General features: G+C 41.5%; 1 long non-coding RNA gene across 1 annotated transcript in view; it reads right to left on the bottom strand.

The window, feature by feature from the left end:
• LOC137500552 (uncharacterized) overlaps positions 1–12,092 on the bottom strand; it is a 46,750-nt gene extending 34,658 nt beyond the window's left edge. Inside the window, exons 1-2 of the long non-coding RNA XR_011018087.1 lie at positions 11,974–12,092; positions 4,065–4,280 (exon numbers count right to left, since the gene is read on the bottom strand). This is a non-coding gene — a long non-coding RNA (uncharacterized lncRNA). The remainder of the gene's footprint in view (positions 1–4,064; positions 4,281–11,973) is intronic.
• Between the last annotated feature and the right edge of the window lie 9,152 nt (positions 12,093–21,244).

Genomic DNA, 21,244 nt, shown 5'->3' with positions numbered 1-21,244 from the left:
GTCGTCTCAACATCTGGCGAGCGATACCGGAGTGGGTAATTGGCCCACTTCACTCTAGTGAGGCCTCCTTCTGAACAGCGCCCAGGAGTTCCATCTTTTCGGCAAGGGCTGAGGTGTGGTTACTCTACCGCCAACCCATCTGGGGACTGCACATCTAATCTCATTGTAGCGGGAGAGGTGTATCAGAGGGTACTTGGGGGGTCCAGGCGACCTCACCTGGGTATCGGCAGCAGCGGCCGGTCTTGCCAACAGTCTGAATCGGCATATAATTAACTTCTACAATCACAAGACTTCAAATCTTGTTTTCCAAACTAATTCTCTAAAAAAAGGACTTACAGCAAGATATCTTTCAGCATCTATAAAAATTTCTATGTGCAAATCATCTTCTTTCAAATTTCTTCTGTGTCACCCCAAGGAAGGACCTTTGACTGGGGAGGTCTGTACCGGGAGATGCACCTCAACTCCGCTCATTTAAATGAAGCGCCTTAAGGAACGCTACCCCTCTAACAAAACGTGAAACAGTTACGGCACGAAGTTGGGACATTGAACTGAAGATGTCACCAGTGAATTATTGAGTAATGTGTTATTTTGAAGTTGCCTAAACTGATTGGACTTATTTGTTTTGTTTTACGTCAAGAAGTTTAGACTTTTCTCAATATATGTCATTACAAAAAACTAAGGTAATGCACTCTGGTGCAAGGTAAAAGAATTAAAGAAGTAAGGAAGTTTTGTGTTATGTTTCCTCAACTAAACTCATTTATTTTGTTACTTCAAGGTTTGCAACAATTCCTTCTCATTCTGCCAGTTTTTGAATCTGGCCAATCAGAAATTTTCTGTAATCATTTTTCAACCAATCACAAATTTCTTGTACCTTTTGAATTTGCCAACAAAAATAAGAGGGTGTGTCCGGATTTAGTCCAGAACCCTCTCGAACCGTCTCGTTAGGTATATAAGCTGCTGCCTTTTCAGGCTACCTTGTCTTTGGATCACTGAATTTCTGAGTGTGTGTGTTAAAACAGGCAGTTCATCAGCCAAGGTAATGGCCACCAGTCGTATCTCTATGTAGCTACCTCCACAGACTTCACGAGGGGAAGGTTCTAATTTCTAACTACGTAACCTCCTGTTTTCTAAAATGTAAATTTTCTTTCGGCTAATATAAAATTTCATAAAAAACTTAAACTGAAAATCGGGGATAGAGAGTGAGTTACCGATTCGAGTTCCCCTTCAACTTAGTTTGAGGTGACTACGATTCTGTAACTGTTTCTCTTTTCTTTAAAGCGTAATTAACCTTCATTCTAGTTACCTCAGTAGCTTGGGATTAGCTTCTGCATCATTGGGCCAAGAGCCCAATTAGGGTTTTATATTAATTTTCTAGAAGCGCAAGTGTACGCCTTCATTCATTTTGTGTTTGGGCCAGTAATTTAACATGTTCTTCTTTCCATGAAGGCCCAGTAGTTTGGTTAATTGATACCCCTGTGTAAAAAATTGTTAATTGTAGGTTGGGCCTAGAGAGGCCAGAAATTTGTAAGATTTTTGGTGTAATGTTGCCTTGAGTGGGCTGTAAGAAATTGGGAGTGCAGTCTCCTTGGTTAATGTTGGAGAGCATGTAAGCTCTTGTCTAAGATTGCTAATTTACTGTAATATTGCGAGGTACCTTTGGAAGGCCGTAAATTGTTACTGTTGGAGCCAAGTGCCCGTGAACACGATGATGATAATGCTAGTTGTTTAAAGGGGCCTAACATCGAAGTCATCGGCCCCTAATTGTACGAAATGAAATAACAAAAAGTTCAAATTCATCCACTGACCCCACGAACCTGCTACGCAGGCGTAGCAGGGGGAGAGGTGATACTCCCACGTGGCGCGTCCCAGGTGGCGGATAGGGGGGTCCTAACCGGCTTGCCGGCGGACTTGAGGGAAATAAAATACCTCTCGCGGACCAAACACACACCCTCTATGGGTGGGGGAGGCAGACGAATAATACACCCACGGTACCCCCTGCCTGTCGTGAGAGCCGACTAAAAGGGGCGACCAAGGGATGGTTGTATTCGAACCATGCAACTACATGTGATTAGTACCACCACGCGGAGAAAACCAAGGGTCGCTTTTACTTGTGCGTAGTACCACTATATTAGGTACGAAATAGGTTTGTGATTAGTAGCACACAGGAGCACCGCGCGGTCGGCTTTTGCAGTACCTGTGATTAGTACCACCATATGAGCGGGACCATGGGATGATAGCTACCATGGACCTGCCTTACCTGTGATTAGTACCCACTATATGAGGAACACCACGGGATAGGGAGAGGTCCCTGTGGTTAGTACTGTTATGTGATGAACATCATAGGTTTGCGTTGCCTGTGAATGGCGCCGCAGAGTGAGAGAAACATAGGTCTGTATTAATGTCGAATTTCATAAGCTTTGAGTAGTACAATAATGTGTGGAATACCGCAAGTCTCTGCTACCATTGATTAGTACCGCAACAGGACAGATACCATGGTTCTACATTACTAGCGATAAGTACCATTCTGAGGGGCCTTTGACATTCTCGATTTGCCTTGGAAGTGGTCCCTTGGTCAGTAATACTATTAACTATGATAGTTTTTTGAGTCGGATCCACTGATTGTTTTAAATTCATGTTCATTCATTCATTCATTCGTTCATTCATTCTTCATGGCATTTTTTATTTTGGTCAGTGGATAATTTTGAACATTTACTTTGTCGTTTCATTTCGTACCATTAGGGGCCGATGACCTCGATGTTAGGCCCCTTTAAACAACAAGCATCATCGTCATCATCATCATCCACTGACCAAAAAATAATAAAAAATGTCATGAAGAATAAATGGATGGACATGAACCTAACAAAAAAAAAACAGTGGATCAGACTAAAAAAAAAAGATTGTAAATAATAGTATTACTGACCAAGGGACCACTTATAAAGCACAATGATGCTTGAAGTCTACAGGGTGCAAAATCCACGTCTAAGGCCCCTCAGAATGGTACATGTCGCGAGTAAAGTAGAACCATGGTATTTGTCATGTTGGGGTACTAATCAAAAGTAGCGAAGACTCACGGTGTTCCACACAAGATGGTCCTACTCAAAAGTATTGTACTTCGTATAGGTAACGCAAACCTATGGTGTTTCTCACACAATCGCGCCAATCATAGCCAACGCAAACTGATGAGTTTCCTCACCTAGGTGTACTAACCACACAATCCCGTGGCGTTCCTCACACAGTGGGTACTAATCACAGGTAAGGCAGACCCACGGTGTCACTCATATAGTGGTACAACACACAGGCAATGCCCAGACCCGAGGTGTTGCTCACATGGGTACGACGCACGTGTATTGGAAAACCCCAGGCCAGGCTCTTGGCTGCTACTAATCACAAACCTATTTGGTACCTAATATGGTGGTACTACTCGCAAGTACAGGCAAGCTATGGTGTTCCCCGCGTGATGGTACGAATCAAAAGTAGTTTAATGGTTCTAATTCAATCATCCCTTGTCCGCCCCTTTTAGTCGCCTCTCACGACAGGCAGGGGATACCATGGGTGTATTATTCGTCTGCGTCCCCCATCCAGAGGGGGTAAAGAGAGAGAGAGAGAGAGAGAGAGAGAGAAGAAGAAAGAAGGGATATGTCACTTGGAAAGATCAAGTAACGGACGAAGGAAGGCAAGGGCCGCGAAGGGCGTGAAAATGAAAGACTCCCTAAGGCCTCGAATGCTCTAATACAGTCTGGGTCGGGAAAGAACAAGAGTTGACCAAGGGAGGTCGGACAGGATAGACTAAAGTGAGGAGCCTGGCACAAGTAAGTGGAAGCAATGCCAGGACTCGGCTAAGGGCCCAGTGGTCGCCAATCCAAGTTGAGAGCCCCTTGGGCCCCTTTTAGTCGCCTCTTAAGACAGGCAGGGGATACCATGGTAATTGTAATCTTCAACCCATGGGTTTTCTTTCTTTAATTCAACTGCTATTTGTACCTGTAACCCTGTTATTTCACTAAGTGAAAAATTGTGAAGTTTGTGATTGGAAAAGAAATATAACTTATGTTAAAGTTTTAACTTACTGTAGTCTTTGATACTGTAGATAGACCCATTCCCACCAGCATCTACGTTCACCTCTTTCTGCTCCACGGAAACTCCATAACAATGACACTGTGGATGTATTCTGCCACCCCTACCCACCAACAGGGGTTGGTATCTTCTGCATTTCTCAGAGTATGCAAATCTGAAGTCAGCAGGATTCCCCCCTCTTGCTTTGGATTACAGTACATGGTTCATCCCTGCAACAAAAAGGGATTATTCATATAATATAAACCATAGTGCAGACATAGTTTATAAACCATAACACGAATGTTACTGAGATATATAAACTGTGACAAAAACTGGCGTTTATGTAACTACTAAATGCAACTTATGATTGTCAAAATACAGGAAAACAACAAGGGAGGTCATGCTAATGCAAAGACATAATGGATAATAATTTGTTTTTTTTTTTAATCCCAGATAGTACAAGCCCTGAAGCCCTGAGCATTGTTCCGGGGTATTTGTGGATCGCAGAGGTGAAAGAAGGTGCTGGGATGAATGGGTCTAACTGCAATGTCAAGAATGAATTTAAAACTTGAACTGAAGGTTATATTTTCAGAAATCAAAATCTAACAATTTTTACAAGTAGCAAACATTAAACCAGATTGGTAAAAAAATCCAAGATTCAGAACTTTAACACCTTGGGCTTTAAGCCTCTAGCTTTACATTTCCTGAGCTACAAGCTCAAATTTACAAAGAGCACAAATTTACTCAAGGGCAGAAATCCCCTAATTCAAAGAGCACTTGCTCCCAAAATTACAACATCCAGCCTTCAAGAGGCATTCATTAATCTTACAAAACCTTGAAAAAGAGCAAACAGGCTCTCTGTTTTTCCAAGCCTACTCAAGGCAACATTACATGAAAATCTAATAATCTCAGGATTTACAAGGCACTATTTACAAATAGAAATCTTATTACACAGAGGTATCTAGTACCCAACCTACAGGGCCTTAGTGAAAAAGAACAAGTTAAATAAACGGCCCGAGTACAATTTGAATGGAGTCGAAGACTGAGCTCCAAAAAAAATTTTCAAACCTATACGGCTCTTGGCCGACGAGACAGGGGCTATTCCCAAACTACTGAGGTAGCACGCATGGAAATAACTTTAATACATTGCAGAAGAACGTGGCTTCTCAAACCAAGATGAAGGGGAGCTCGAGAGGGTACATCACTTTCTATCACCGATTTACAGTTAAGGTTTTTACGACGTTTTTACATTAGCCAAAAAAAAATATTTACATTTTAGAAAAGTTGGTTACATAGTTAAAGTTTCCGACCTTTCCCTCGGGTTAAACTGCGGAGTTAGCAAGAAAGAAAGATGTTATGTGGCCATTACCTTGTCGATGTACTGGTGCCTGATGAAAGAGGCCTCCCGCCTCCTGCTTTGACACACACACTTAGTAAGCTGACGACCAATTGGCCAAGAAACGTGAAAACCCGCAGTTTATAAACCCTCAGGGAGAGTTCGAGACCATTCAAGATTAAACTAGCCACATCCTCTCACGTTTATTGGGTACTTTCTAAGTTACACTCTAAAATCGAAGAAGACTGTGATTGGTAGAAAATTAATTACAGAAATTATTGATTGGTTGGATTCAAAACTGGCGGAAAGAAAGGATAATTATTGCCAACCCAAAAATAAATGAACATCAATCAGTAAAAAAAACTTATGAATACAAACTTATTTAAATCAAAAGTTCTTTCACTTTGCACGAGGGTGCATGATCATAGTTTTTAGTAGTGTCATCTGTGGAAGAATATCCAAACCTCTTGATGAATGGCAAACAAAACAAGTAGAAGTACAGTAAGTTCAGGAAACTTCACAATAACAAAATTACAGGGTACGATGCGCATTGGTATCACCCAAATATCACTATAAAATTTGTCACAAATGGAACATAATAATTGCTTTTACACATATCAAGTGAAAAATCTGCGGCAAATTAAGAAATACCGTCGTTATTTGAGAAATATGAAAACATACTTAAGGCTTGTAGACAGGACTGGTTTATGTCATACTCCACTGCTGGTGCCATCTTTTGTTACTTTCTTCAGGTCCAGGGCTAGCACCGTGGAATGGGAGGGCTATGTCTGTGGATTCTCATTATCTTTGTCCATTCGCTGCTGGTGCCGTCTTTTGTTACTTTCTTCGGGTCCAGGGCTAGCACCGTGGAATGGGAGTGCTATGTCTGTAGATTCTCATTATCTTTGTGCATATGACTAGAGCGGCCAGTTCAAACAGCAAAATGGAGGTCAACAGAAAAATAGCCAATAAATATTTTTATTTCTGTTCGAACGAAAGTAGCTGGACAAATATATCACTAGTCCACTGAATTTTTCTTATGTACATTGGCCATACTATTTTGTCGCCTATTAAATATTGCATATCATGATACAATTCATGAAATGATGTCATTGACAAGTGAAGCAATGAAACGAAAGCAAAGAACTCCAGTGAATACAGATATCACACACGAAATTGTTGAAAGTGTAAGACAAAAGACATTGTGTGTCACTGTGAGCGCAACACCAAATGGACTTGTAAAGTGGTAAAGTACGCATACATAATATTCTCAAAAAATCAAATATTTCTTAATTTGCTGCAGATTTTTCACTTGATATGTGTAAAAGCAATTATTATGTTCCATTTGTGACAAATTTTATAGTGATATTTGGGTGATACCAATGCGCATTATACCCAAATTACATCATATTTTACTGGTGACATCTTCTGAGTAAATTTATAAGTTGGTGTAGATTCAATTTCACTGTTTCACCAGTAGAGGAGTTCTTTTAGGCGCTAGATTTAAATGCGCGGAGTTGAGGTGTACCTCCTGGTACAAGCATAACTATTTTGGATTAAGATAATATTCATTTGCAAAGAATTAATAATGTATGACATGGAAGTACCATGACTGCCACATTTAGGCACACCTACACTATAAAGATGAAACAATATTTCAAATTTGATTACACTGAAAGGTAATTAGCTTAGCCTAGAATGTATTGTAAAATTTCAGATCATGAAGTTGGCAATGCTCCTTAGCTGAATTGTCAGCATACTACTGGTCGGAGTACTCACTTTGATACACCATTTACTGTAGGCCAACTTATTGTCTACCACAGTGAACTTCTTTGCGATACCAGGACCACAAATGGCCCTAATACCAATCTATGCTGCTGCGGACCAGTGCTACTTCAAATCGAGAGAACATCTCATGGCTGGATGAAAAGGCAGTGCTTTACTGCTTAACTGACGAATTTTCAACATCCTTCAACCTAACACAATACTACTTGAAAGCAGAAAAGTCTTGTTTAATAACCTGGCATCACATTTTGTCCAAGCATTCATGTTTCAATAACATCTCCGTTTGCCAAGAAATCTGACACACTAGTACAACCAATGAAAGTAGGTCTAGTTAACGCATCTGAGGATGACAAATCACAAAAGGATTCATTTCTAAGCCTGCATTTCCACAATCACTTAAGGTAACATCGGATAAAGACTGGCACTGTGAAGTCCACAGTACTAGAAATGATGTCAGTGGCCTTCAAGGCAACCGGATCCTTAAAACAAAGACTTCACAGTGCCCGTCTTTGCCTGATGTTACCCTTAAGTCATTTTGGAAAAGCAGGGTTAGGAGTGATATTCCTCCCGGAATTTGTCATCATCTCTGTTAACTAGACCTACTTACATTGGTTAGGTAAAGGGGAGATCAAACTGCCTAGATCAAGCCATGATGACCCACAGCAATTAGTTAACGATTCACTGATTGAATTCTTGAAAGATAAGAGGTATGGGAATACCTGGGCAGAAAAAAAAAAGAGAAAACTAATTATTGTAGACTTTACTAGGTAAAAGTGCTGTGCATGAAAGCAGCTCATCTGAAAATAGTACCAGAAATACAGTCTAATAAATCTGAAGACAAACTGATAATTTCAAACCCAGAATGATTGATTCATGTTTGCTGTTTAAAGGGGCCTAACATCGAGGTCATCGGCCCCTAATGGTATGAAATAAGATGACAAATTAAAAGTCCAAAATCCTCCACCGACCAGAATTCACAGCGTGAGGACGAAGAATGAATGGATGGACTGATATTAAGTTAAAACGATCAGTGGATCCAACCCACAGTGCTTCAAATGCACAGAAGCTGGCACAAAACAATAGTAGTACAGACCAAGGGACCGCTTCTATAGCACGATGCTGAATCGATTAGAATATGCTTGTTCTCGAAACGGGTTAAAAATCCAGGTCTTCGCCCTCATAATTGTATTTATCGCTATAAAAGTAGAACCATGGTATTTCCCATGTTGCGGTACTAATCAAGAGTAGCGTAGACTCGCGGTATTCCATACATTATGGTACCTCACAGGTAATGAAATTCGCACGTGTATTAAACCCTAATGTGTTATGCACATTGCGGCGCCCTTGACAGGCAACGCAAATCTATGGTGTTCATCACCGAGGTGTACTAACCACAGGGACTCGTACTATCCCGTGGCATTCCTCATATAGGGGGTACTAATCATAGGCAAGCCAGAACCATGGGTTCCTTCATCCCATGGTGTCCCTCATATAGTGCTACTAATCACAAGTACTGTAAAAGCCGTCGTGCCCACGTTTGCTACTAATCACAAACCTATTTGGTACCCAACATAGTGGTACTATGTTCAAGTAAAGGCAACCCATGGTGTTCCACGCGTGGTGGTACTAATCACAAATAGTTTCATGGTTCTAATTTGACCATCCCTTGGTCACCTCTTACGACAGGCAGAGGATACCCTGGTGTATTCTTTGTCTGCGTCCCCCATCCACAGAAGGTAGATAAAGAGAAAAAAAAGAAAAAGTAGTGATCCGTCACTTCGAAAAATGAAGTAACGGACAAAGAAAGGCAAGGGCCACGAAGGGCATGAAAATGAAAGACTCCCTAGGCCTCAAATACTCTAATATTGTCGGGGTCGGAAAACAACAAGATTAGAACTTCAGTACATGTCACGCAAGATTAGTACCGCGGTAGTACCATGGTTACCGCTTTCATCGGCAATATATACGCGCGGTATTACTGTCCTATGTTTATTTTTCTCGCAGACGACTTGCCCTGGACCACAATTACATTTGTTGAGCCCTGGACCACAATTACATTTGTTTTCACATAGGTTAGGTTAGGACTGTTTAATTTTATCGCAGGTTAGGTTAGGTTAGATTATTTATTTTTCTCGCAGACGACTCGCGGTTAGGTTAGCCCTGGACTATGTTTATTTTTCTCGCAGACGACTCGCACCACTTAGCCCTGGATCACAATGACGTTTCTCCTCACATTAATACACCACGGCATTCTATGTCGCTTACTGGTCACGAAATGACAGGATTGATAGAAGCAAAGCCTACTACTTCTTTCTTCGTACATAGCGCATCCAGTGCATCTGGCCATTGTTGATACAGAAAACATATCTAATTATATTGACATGGCATCGTGCGATGGATGTGTTATTAATGTAACAAGTTTTTCAGCGAATTACAAGAACAATTTCAATGGTTTACTTCAATTCTATGTACGTCACAATTTGATTTCAAATAGCAGAGTATGTGAAAGGTGTGGCCGTCACGTCAACTTATTAGTGAATGAGAAGTTCAATCGTGTTGTTTTTTCGTGTCGTCGCCTAACCTCCACTACATGAAGGTTGGTTCCATTTACATATATTCTTCTTCTCTATTATACATTGTTTATCATTCAGGTTACATTTCCTTGTGATTTTTTCTAATTAGTACGTAGCGTTCCCCACACTAATAATTAGGCCTCTATTTCTTTTTTATATTCAATCACAAGTCGCGCGGATTTAAGCCTCTATTTCGTATTCATATTTAAGCATAACTAGCGCTATCTTTGGGTTCAAGTGTTTAGAATCGTAATTACTGCATCGAAACGTCTCAACTATTTCATTACGTTGTTATATAATCGTGGCTGGCGTTGGCACGAATAGACTCTCCATGGCCTGAAGATTTGCCCTATGAAATGTCACTACCATAGTTCAACATACCAAGATATTGTTTCATATGCCCATTCTTTGACATTGCCTCACTCTTAGGTCTTTTCATCGCGTAAGTTGGTCATAACTTCTCTCTCTATTGAATTATGGGAACGACATTTTATTGGACTAGCCTTCAACCAATCAGAGTGTCCATTCGCCCACCGTCAGCCATAATTAATGTAATACAAACTTGCGTGACAACATCTGAAGTTTTACCAGAACAAGAGTTGACCTAGGGAGGTCGGACAGGATAGATGAAAGTGAGGAGCCTGGCACAAGTAAGTGGAAGCAATGCCAGATTTCAGCTAAGGGCCCCGTCGTCGCCAGCCCACGCTCCCAAGTTGAGAGTCCCTTGGGCCCCTTTTAGTCGCCTCTTACGACAGGCATGGGATACCGTGTGTGTGTATTCTTCATCTGCGCCCCCCACCCACAGGGGGTAATCTTGTTTGTGGCGTTCACTTCGTTGTATTGGTTTTTCAGAACTTATGTACTAAATTAGAACAGTGATGATTCATAGAATTTTTAAAATATCACTTAAACCATTATATATCAAAGAGAGGAAAGAGACAGACTTTTGAAATCAACCCATCAATGCTTTACTTCTCGCAGCCCAACACTCGCTACATTCAGCTGCGCGCGGAACGACTGTCGTTTGTTTACACGCTCGCGGCCTTCTCGGGAAGGATGTTGTGAAGCTATGCTCAGAGCTGCCAACCTCTGTACGGAGGAACTAATGAGTGAGGTGCTTCGATAGCTGGTGGCAAGACGATTAGTCTGGACGGTTAGGATTCTTGCCGTGGACAAGACGATTGGTCTGGACAGTTAGGATTCTTGCCGTGGACAAGACCATTGGTCTGGACGGTTAGAAGCCGCGAAGCGGCCTTAGGCCCCTAGTTTCATGTGGAAACACGATTGGTCTGGACGGTTAGGATTCTTGCCGTGGACAAGACGATTGGTCTAGAATTCTTGCCGTGGACAAGGCCATTGCTCTGGCCGGTTAGAAGCCGCGAAGCGGCCCTACGCCTCTACTTTCATGTGGGAACACGATTGGTCTGGACTGGTTCTTGCCGTGCGGACGGTTAGGATAAGACCTGGACAAGACCGTTGGTCCGGACGGTTAAAGCCGCATTGTAATTTTACATGGTGTTTTTTTTTTTTTTTTTTGTTTGTGTTTTTATTCAGCCGGGATTGGTAACGCAATGTATTTATCAGCATTGATGGCAATGACGTCACATTCCGTTCACCATGACCAATGAGAATGCAAGAAACTACTTGAGCCATGGACGATGGCGGCTACTGCTCTTTATTAGGTTATAAAAGTAAATATATTTCTCGGGGCGGGCTGGTGGGTTCCTAGACATGGCAATGAACACATATCTCCTCTAAAAGGAATTCCAAGTAAGATTTACATTATTTTCACTTCCCTATAATGTTATAAACGTTGGGCTGCGGGAAGTAAAGTTTTACCACAGATTCATTTGATTACCTTTAAGAACCAAACACTCAAAAATTATTTTCCGAAATATTACAAAGAAATGACTTTGAATAGTGATTAATATGCCGAAAAGTATCAGTCCTCATACACACTACAGCCTACTACAAAAATGAACTGGGAGAATGGCATCTAGGCCATCTAACCCACAAACTTCCGTCACATACTGACGAAACAAAGAAACTTACCCAATCCTTTCCGCAAATACTTTTTTACATGGCCTACCACTAATTATAACGAGCAATAATACTCTCCGTTCACTCGCAATGCAGAGAAGTGGGATAGAAGTGAATTTAGTGCCAGTGAAAACAGGCTAAAAGCAGTAGGAGACAAATAGAAAGACCTGAAACCACAAGAGAACATACCTGGTCATAACGGTAAACCACAGAATATTACCTTCACACTTCAATTACGATAGGTTAAATAGTAGAGAAATTAAAATCCAAGACGTGAACTAAAAGAAGAGCTGCCATGTTGTCACGGCTTATTAGATTCCTAACATGCACAAGCGTCTCCAAAGAGGGGGGGTGAATGAATTTACTGGAACCGAAGTTTCATTTCGCAGGATGGCCATGTATCCTTGCTGATCAAAGCCTGGCTCGGGTGTAGGAGGGGGAGATTGCATGATGACTTGAGTAAACTTACGTTTACGGGGGTTTGGTGTCGGAGGAGATGAGGGATTCGATGGTAGTGGAGGGAACTGATGTTCTTGTTGTTCGGAATGGTAAATTGGAAGGGCAATTCGAGCTTTAGCCTCGGGAAAAGACAGGTATTCAGTACTCATTAACTTTTTAATGTTAACTTGATACTTGTGTTCAGGACAAGTTGAGGAACCCGTAACATGATTTTTCCTACAGTAGGCGCATTGCGTGAATTGCTCAGTACAAGCCTGGCTTTCATGCTGCTGCGAACATTTACCACAACGTGCGTTTTTGGCTTGACATTGCCGAAATGTATGTCCATAGCGCTGGCATTTACGACAGCGAATAGGTGAAAAGATGTAAGGTTCAACTGCCATATACACCTTATATAAGGCTACATGCGATGGGAGCATTTGAGCCCTGAAAACTATTTTTATAGAACCTGTAGGAAGGTATTGGGTTTCTCCATCTTGAATTGCACGACGATTATAACCGGTGCCTCAGATTCCAGATATTGTAAAATTTCATCATTCGATAGGCCTTTTTCAACTCCACGAATAATTCCTACTCGTAACACTTGTGAAGATGGAATATAAGCTTTAATTTTTAGGGTTTCAAGAATAGAGTTACTCAAAAAGGCATTGGCTTGAGAAGCCGTATGGAAAGTATAAGGCAGAAACAGGTTCCAAGAAGGATATCCCAGGAATAATTAATGAACAAGGGGAGTGTGTATGTGAGGATCTTCAAAAGGCAGAAGTATTCAGTCAGCAGTATGTAAAGATTGTTGGTTACAAGGATAATGTCCAGATAGAGGACGAGACTAAGGCCAAAGAAGTAATAAAATTTACATATGATAACAATGACATTTACAATAAGATACAAAAGTTGAAAACTAGAAAAGCGGCTGGAATTGATCAGATTTCTGGGGATATACTAAAGACAATGGGTTGGGATATAGTAGAGGAGAAGGTGGTAGTATGGGACACACTTTTTCCTACGTCAGTACCTCTGAATATATATGTTATACAAGGTAACTGACAGTAAATCCCAATCTAAATATCATTTTACTTCGTACCTCCAAGATAATAAATACCAAATTACAAATATTTATAGTCATTTCTTCCAAAAAAGTAAACATGCTGCAAAGATGAGCACTAAGAATTTGAGGTTGAAATATGGGACACAGAGAGTGAAATTCTATTTCAGTGTAGCATTACTATAATTTTTTAGTTAAGGAATCTATAACATTCAAAATGTATACATATTAGTATAAAACCACATTTTTCAGTCTTTCAAACTTTCCTGGACTTTTTTTTCATTTAAAAAAGTCACGACTGTCATAACAAGAAGTGTCATAAGAAAAAAAAGCAAGATTTCTTTAAAGAAATAAAATGTCTATATGCAGAAATCACAAATAAAAACAGCTTGTTCACATGCCGAGCAGTCTACATGAGCCCATCTTCTACAAACTGTGCATCTAATCCACATTTCTCCCGCTTTCGAGTCTTCAAACATCTCACTACAGAAGATGCATTCTGCATTATCTTCTCCTGGTGTTGAGTCTTCAGGAGGAAGGGATAATTCTGATTCCCCAGATGATATGGACACGTCATTATCTTCCGAGTCAGAAGATTCTTCTCTGAATGGAAGTCTTCTTTTTGCACGCAGAGACTGTTGTTGTAGCTTAGGTCTACTTTTTATCTTCCTCTTCAATGTAGCAGAGTTTCCATTTGAAGTTGATTTTTGCCTGTTTGAAACACTAGAAGAGTTGTTCGAAGTTATCTGGTCTCCTGACGTGCTAGGTCTTGCATTTTGATGGGCATCTTTGGGATTCTTCTTTTCTCGAGAAATTTCAAGTGCAGTCTTGTAAGGTGAACCTGTGATCACTATGGCTACTGATGCTTTTCGTCCCCTGTTACTTGTCTTTTTCTTCAGAATGGGAACAGGTGCAATATCCTGAGGACTAACATAATTGCTCTGTCCACTGTGATCAACTCTTGGTTGAACTGGAGTTGGCTGGTCATCGTGATTAAGATCTTCATCTGAATAAGTCACTGCTACTTCCTCTTCCATGCCCTTGCAATCAATGAAATCAGATTCTATGAAAACACTTCTGTCCAGAGGATAAATCCCTGTGACTTTGAATCCATTGACAGCAATGTCACCTGTCTGAGTTTTCAGATAGGCCTTGCCAAACAACTCAGCAATGTCATATGGTGTCAACGGACGCTGGATTTCACGCAGTTTACTTCGGACACATTCACTGTAATAACTCTTCAGGGGGCCCATGAATGTTCGATCCAGAGGTTGCAACTTGTGACTTGAATGAGGTGGCAAACTCACAATTGTCACATGATTTTCTCCAGGTTACGTGTATGGGAGAAATGTCCATCAAGAATTAAAAGTACAGGTGATTCTGCAGAAGGTTTGGTTTTGTTCAAAAAGTGATCAAAGCACTGAGTGAAGAGTTCAGTTTGCACCCAACCAGAAGGGTGACAAGCCCCAATTGCTCCAGGTGGAGCACCTCTCATTAGCTGATCACTCCAATTCACACGTGGGAATATTAGCATTGGTGGGATGAAAGTGCCACCTGCGCTCATTGAAACTATTACTGTCACAAGGGCGCCTCTCTCCGCACCACGAACCTGCTACGCAGGCGTAGCAGGGGGAGAGGTGATACTCCCACGTGGCGCGTCCCAGGTGGCGGATAGGGGGGTCCTAACCGGCTTGCCGGCGGACTTGAGGGAAATAAAATACCTCTCGCGGACCAAACACACACCCCCTGTGGGTGGGGGAGGCTGACGAATAATACACCCACGGTATCCCCTGCCTGTCGTGCGAGGCGACTAAAAGGGGCGACCAAGGGATGAATGAATTAGAACCATGAAACTACTCTTGATTCGTACCGTCATGCGGGGAACACCATGGGTTGCATGTACTTGCGAGTAGTATCACTAACATGGTACGAAATATGTTTGTGATTCGTTGCAGTAAAAAGCCTGGCCTGGTGGATTCCAGTACCCGTGCGTTGTACCCATGTGGGCAACACCGCGGGTCTGGGCGTAGCCTGTGAGTTGTACCACTATATGAGCGACACCATGGGTCTGCGTTGCCTGTGATTAGTACTCACTATGTGTGGAACACCACGGGGCCCTTGGGACCGGCACCCGTGACTAGTACCCTAGGTGAGGAAACTCATCGGTTTGCGTTGGCTGTAAGTGGCGCCATTGTGTGCGAAACACCATAGGTCTGCGTTACCTGTACGAAGTACAGTACTTGTGAGTAGTACCATCTTTTGTGGAACACCGTGAGTCTTCGCTACTTCTGATTAATACCCCAACATGACACATACCATGGTTCTATTTTACTCGCGACATGTACCATTCTGTGGGGCCTCAGACGTGGATTTTGCACCCCCTTTAGACACCAAGCATCTTTGTGCTTTATAAGTGGTTCCTTGGTCGGTAATAATGTTATTTTCGTTCTCTATTGAATCCGATCCACTGGTTTTTGTTTTTGTTTGTTAGTTTTGTGTTTTGTTGGGTTCCTGTCCATCCATTCATTCTTCATGACATTTTTTATTTTTATTTTGGTCAGTGGATGCCTTTGTAATTTTTGTTCTCTCATTTCGTACCATTAGGGGCCGATGACCTTGGATTTTAGGCCCCTTAAAACAACAAGCATCATCATCAACCTCTCTCCGCAGAGGTAAGTGCCCCCATTTGGAGTTTCCTCTTTAGGCCTATAATTTTATGTATTTTGCTCTGAACAACACTTAGTCCTGTCTCATCCACATTAAAAATTCTATCAGCCGGATAACCAAATTTATCATACAGCATTTCAAGAATGTCATAGAAACAGTCAACCATTTCTGCGGTGAAGCCAACAGCTCGAGCAAAGGAGGTACCGGTATGTTTTCTTACGGAGATCACACCTTTGTAGCGGTTCATGAAGTGGTAGAACCATGCACGGCCAGCCATTCCGTTTGTAAATGGATGATCAATTCTATTTCTTACGCATAATTGGAAAGCTATCCGTCTTACATCATTTCTTGTCAAGCCGTAAAATGTTTTCTCCATCTGCAATAAATATAGTACTAGGTCGTTTTCTAACTCGAGAGGCAAAATAGGCTTTTGTCCTAGTTTACTAAAAGTTACAGTTTCTGTTGAAGGTTCAGTCTTTAATGCCAAACGATGCAATGTAGATCTTGGCACATTGTAATGATTAGCAGCTTGTCGTACACTGCATTTTTCTGTTCTTACGGCTGTAATTGCGGCTTTCATGTCGTCTTCTTTCCACTTTTTACGGACTGCCTTCGGTGAAGGCCCCAACTTTGTCCTTGGCATCTCTAACCAGCGAGCGGTCGAAACCTGCACACATAAACATTGTGGTTGTAATATGGGACATGTCTGTCCCATAATGCCACCAATAGCCTAGGAGTATTTAACCTTAAAATATTCCAACGTACATTTATCCCTAGGGCAGTACATGTAACAAATATAAAGCTACTACTATCCCCTGTACAATATCAGAAATGAAGTAACTGTACCTTACCTAATCGCTGAGGAACACAAGCTGAAATATCTGCCTGAAAAAACGTTTAACTCGTTGAAAATCTAAACCCTCCTCTCACAACAACAGCTCTCAAGCGACTGATGCTCAACGTTCTCTGACAAGGCTGCATAGAGTCAGAAACAAAATGGCGCCACCGCAATATGCTCGCGCCATTAGAAAAGCTGGAGCAGACGTGTCCCATTTTCCAACCCCGTCCTGTATTACCACCTTCTCCTCCACCATATCTGAAGTACTTATTTGATTATTGTTTGGTCGGAGGAGCTATACCAGATGAATGGAGAGTTGCTATTGTAGCCCCTGTGTATAAAGGAAAGGGTGATAGACATAAAGCTGAAAATTACAGGCCAGTAAGTTTGACATGCATTGTATGTAAGCTTTGGGAAGGCATTCTTTCTGATTATATTAGACATGTTTGTGAAATTAATAACTGGTTCAATAGAAGGCAATTGGTTTTAGGAAAGGTTATTCCACAGAAGCTCAACTTGTAGGATTCCAGCAAGATATAGCAGATATCTTGGATTCTGGAGGTCAAATGGACTGTATCGCGATTGACCTGTCTAAAGCATTTGATAGGTTGGATCATGGGAGACTACTGGCAAAAATGAGTGCAATTGGACTGGACAAAAGAGTGACTGAATGGGTTGCTATATTTTCAGAAAATAGATCTCAGAGAATTAGAGTAGGTGAAGCTTTATCTGACCCTGTAATAATTAAGAGGGGAATTCCTCAAGGCAGTATTATTGGACCTTTGTTTTCTTATATATATAAATGATATGAGTAAAGGAGTGGAATCGGAGGTAAGGCTTTTTGCGGATGATGTTATTCTCTATAGAGTGATAAATAAGTTACAAGATTGTGAGCAACTGCAACGTGACCTCGAAAATGTTGTGAGATGGACAGCAGGCAATGGTATGTTGATAAACGGGGTTAAAAGTCAGGTTGTGAGTTTCACAAATAGGAAAAGTCCTCTCAGTTTTAATTACTGCGTTGATGGGATGAAAGTTCCTTTTGGGGATCATTGTAAGTATCTAGGTGTTAATATAAGGAAAGATCTTCATTGGGGTAATCACATAAATGGGATTGTAAATAAAGGGTACAGATTTCTGCACATGGTTATGAGGGTGTTTAGGGGTTGTAGTAAGGATGCAAAGGAGAGGGCATATACGTCTGTGGTAAGACCCCAACTAGAGTACGGTTCCAGTGTATGGGACCCTCATCAGGATTACCTGATTCAAGAACTGGAAAAATCCAAAGAAAAGCAGCTCGATTTGTTCTGGGTGATTTCCGACAAAAGAGTAGCGTTACAAAAATGTTGCAATGTTTGGGTTGGGAAGAACTGAGAGAAAGAAGAAGAGCTGCTCGACTCAGTGGTATGTTCCGAGATGTCAGCGAAGAGATGGCGTGGAATGACATTAGTAGACGAATAAGTTTGAATGGCGTTTATAAAAGTAGGAAAAATCACAATATGAAGATAAAGTTGGAATTCAAGAGGACAAACTGGGGCAAATATTCATTTATAGGAAGGGGAGTTAGGGACTGGAATAACTTACCAAGGGAGATGTTCAATAAATTTCCAATTTCTTTGAAATCATTTAGGAAAAGGCTAGGAAAGCAACAGAGAGGGAATCTGCCACCTGGGTGACTGCCCTAAATGCAGATCAGTATTGATTGTATTGTATAGTCTATTGCGTCCCTTACGTTGGATAGATTTGACGTTGAGCTTAGTTTCATAGAATCGGCGACCAAGTGCCATAGGGTGTAAACTGCCTATGTTTTGATCGTTAATGGATTCAACGAATACAAAGAAAGGACCATGATGAAAGCGATTATAATATTCCGGGGGAGAAGTTACTGGGGACACCTCGGATTGATTGTTAAGTTGTTCTGGATTAGAACGGTCTGTGCCACTTCCGTACTACGCCTCTGTACATTAGTCTCAGATGACTGAGAACCTTGCTGTTGTGTCGTATTACTAAGTGAATCAGATATGGATTCCTCATCCATGGGGACGACAATCTCACGCTCCACTCGTAGATTATGCCCGGCCACTTTCAACGTTCCGCCACTGTCGGTCTCCATGATTTCTCACTCTTTCACCACACCCTAGCAAAACACAAGTGATTACCACTACCGCGCACCACTGACTCGCACAACTAAGGTAGTGTACCGTACAACGAGCTAGAATAACATAGAGAGGCGGAAGCGCTGCCTGGGTGAAGCTAATAGAACAAAAGTCCGCCATGTTTCCTGTTGTCACACAACCAAGGGGGCATGGCCTTTAAATGACGAAAAGTGTAGAAAATACGCGTTTTAGAATCACTGGGGGAGAATTAAAGACCGTTGCCGATAGCTTGAAGCATTAAAGCGAATACCGCCACTTCATCATATTGCGGCACGAGGCCAACATCACGATCAGTTGATTGTAGGGTAGTTCGAAATCATCGCACAGTGACATACGAATAGGCCTCGAAATCGGAACAAGAGCGTTACCCTGCTTGGCTGTTGTGGTTACGGGTAAATTAGAATAAAAACGATGGACATAAATATTTATGACAGAAATCCTTAAAATGAATGGGACCTACAATAGGTTACAACCTCATTCTGTTCATATTTTAAAACTTATTGCATCCTCATGAGTACTGTGTTCCTTTCTTAATCTGTTTACCCTCCGTGTTGGTTTTTCCCACGGACTCAGCGACGGATCCCACCTCTACTACCTCAAGGACAGTGTTCTGGAGCGTGAGACATTGGGTCGGGGGATACAAATGTGAGGGAGGGCTGCACCTGCTATGCTGAACAGGAGCCTTGTGGTGGGGAGAGAAGGAAGCGGCCGTGGCCTTAAGTTAGGTACCATCCCGGCATTTGCCTGGATGAGAAGTGGGAAACCACGGAAAATCACTTCGAGGATCGCTGAGGTGGGAGTCGAACCCACTTCTACTCAGTTGACCTCCCCAGGCTAATAGAATCCCGTTCCAGCCCTCGTACCCCATTTCAAATTTCGTGGCGGAGCCGGGAATCGAACCCGGGCAGCTGCTCACGCTAACTAGTACACCACAGAGCTGGCCCATGAATACTTTAAAACAATAATCGTTTAGTGTAATTATTTTTTACAATATAGTGGGGATATCATGTTTCTCCCATTACCATATCATACTGGGATTACTAGCTGAGAGGTAAGCTTGAAAGTTGTCCGTTATGAAGTTTGGCATAGTTTTAAAAACCAAGGCAACAGACATGTACAATAAAGGCTGTATACATTTCAAAAATAGCAGTAAAATACTGTATTTACCATACTTGGAGTACGTTTAAAAGAAATAAGTGGGTTTTTTTTGTGGTTACGTTTTCTTGGTTGTGGGTGCTCCATTTCCTTTATTTGTGAATGTGAATGAAAATTAAATAGGGCTGGAAATGTACAGAGCATAAGTAACTGAATTGAGTGGGATACAATTTATCTCTTTTCGCCCTCACAACGCATTGTTCCGTCAATTCCTTGTTATTTAAACGAAATCTGAAACAAAATTCGACAAATAATTACCGTGACTATCCGTACTTTCGCTAAGTAAATAATAAAATGGATTTAATTACAAAAAAAATTACAAAATGAATCTCGGCTATAATTCAGTAATACTTACTTAAAGTACGGTATATCCTTGGTTTTATTACTCCGATTAGAACAACAATACGCTGAGCTTACGGCTGGCATTCTTGAAAGCGAGAATCTATGTTTTCACTTCTTAAAACTTAGGGAATTAAATTGGCATGCACGATCTCCCTATCACCTCAACATATGCTCTCGCGCCAATTCGCTTTGTTTTGACAACCACTAACATGGCTGTCCCTTATCAACTTGCTTCAAGCAGGGAGCGCTGATGACAGGCTTACAGCCCCTCTATGTTATTGGTTGGTACCCTACAATGGTCACTGCGTGACTGTCTCCAAAGAGAATGAGTGAGCGACTCTGTATAGACCTCGTGCGCATGGATGTTACTGCGCTCTGGCGGCAAGTTGCTCGAATAGTTCATGTGACTTGCTCTCGTCAGAGAAGTGAAGCAACGCGATTATCAGGCTGCGTTTGTAGTGATACGAAATCAACTTCGAGATGGAAGAAAGTTCTACAAATAGTAGAACAAATTGTTCTATGGTTGGATGTAACTATTCCTATAGAAATTGTCCTCCTGGAACGAAATTCTTCGTATTCCCAAACAATTAGCACACATTTGGTACCTAACTCATTTAGACAAAATTGTTCGTATCATAGGTGAACTTCAGTCCTCCGATCATTAAAGCAGACGACTAGTATCTTTTAGGTAAAAGCCTAAACTTAAACATGTTTATATAATTATTGAATTGTACATGATTCCATCAATTTAGTTCACTGTTTAATTTTTTACTTCTAACTCAAGTAGAAATTATATCATGT

The sequence above is a fragment of the Anabrus simplex genome, chromosome 4, assembly GCF_040414725.1.
Source record: "Anabrus simplex isolate iqAnaSimp1 chromosome 4, ASM4041472v1, whole genome shotgun sequence".
Lineage (NCBI taxonomy): Eukaryota > Metazoa > Arthropoda > Insecta > Orthoptera > Tettigoniidae > Anabrus > Anabrus simplex.
Note: the sequence above shows the minus strand (reverse complement) of the source record. Positions and strands in the feature narration are given on the sequence as shown.